Genomic DNA, 1286 nt, shown 5'->3' on the forward strand with positions numbered 1-1286 from the left:
TATATATACATAACGACGTATAAAATTCATCATATGTTTATCATTTTGTAACTTGATAATATTGATAATAGCCTCGAATTATAGAAAAAAATCGATCGTACATATACAACGAGTGTCATTCGATTGAAACGATTATGCAAAATTCTGTAATTTCTATAATTCTAAACTCATGCTCTCTCAATTATCTGCACCATTTCCTCTCATTATCGTTACATAAATGTTAATCAATCGTCCCGAACGATACACGATCCCGTCGATATTTCATACAAGTTGATCCATTCGCAGATCTACCGTTGTTCACTTTCACCCAACATCATCTCGATCACGCAAGATTTTCGATAGATATCTCAAATATCTATCTATATCGTCGAACGTAGAGAATTATTTTTTTGTCTGTGGATTTTGTCAAAAGCAATTTATCTTATTTTCCTGTATAATGACGTGTCAATGAAAATTAATGAAAAATATTGGTAAAAATATCGAGTTATAATATTCATCATTCGATGAATTTTTACGATTTCAGAAAATTTAACATTTTAATCGTGACGAAACGATGTCAAAGAGTTTTATTTTTTTTTTACGATGGATCGCAAATAAAAAAAGAGATCGATTTTCTATCGAAGAGTAAATCTATTATCAACGAATCATTTATCACTTTTATGTGGGCGTGATTGCAAGATTCTTAGGCGATCATCGTTAAAAGAGCTTCATTACTGTTGGAATTTTATTGTCATTTTTAAATGATGAGTTAGTCGAATTCGTGCTAATACGGGCTAATAGTTGGACAGCAATTTATAGTTTTTGTTATTGTTGTGAATATTTATAGAAATAGGTGGGATATATATATACGTAAACTCGATGATAAAATTAATTAATCGATATATTTCCTTCTTTTAATTTTAATTTATTTGAGAATTACATTGATTTAAAAGACCGAAAGATTAACACCTAAAAAAAAATTCATCATTTATGACGTGTCATAATACTTTTTACATAATATCATCTAATTCTATGGCCAAAGGCTATATATAATATATTATATTATATATATATATATAAAACTGAAATTTTCAAATCACGAGAATAATAAAGAATTGAAAAATATTTCTCGATTAAGTCCATATACTTGAATATCTTTTAAAGCCATCGGTGATTAATTTCATCCGAGAAACGAGTTTTTTCAATCTAAAATCATTCGGTCTAATATTGGACAATATTTCCTCCGGCATATGCCGGGAGAAAGTATCAAAGGCGCAAGACGGTTGCGTAACTAGCCATAAATGATA

The 1286-nt window shown here is 28.9% G+C and overlaps 1 protein-coding gene across 4 annotated transcripts in view; it reads left to right on the plus strand.

Annotated features, from left to right (window-relative positions):
* LOC102677565 overlaps window positions 1-1286 on the plus strand; it is a 168165-nt gene that overhangs the window by 160701 nt on the left and 6178 nt on the right. The gene's annotated exons all lie outside the window — the stretch shown is intronic.

This window comes from Apis dorsata, unplaced genomic scaffold (genome assembly GCF_000469605.1).
Source record: "Apis dorsata unplaced genomic scaffold, Apis dorsata 1.3 scaffold_221, whole genome shotgun sequence".
In the NCBI taxonomy this organism is placed as follows: domain Eukaryota; kingdom Metazoa; phylum Arthropoda; class Insecta; order Hymenoptera; family Apidae; genus Apis; species Apis dorsata.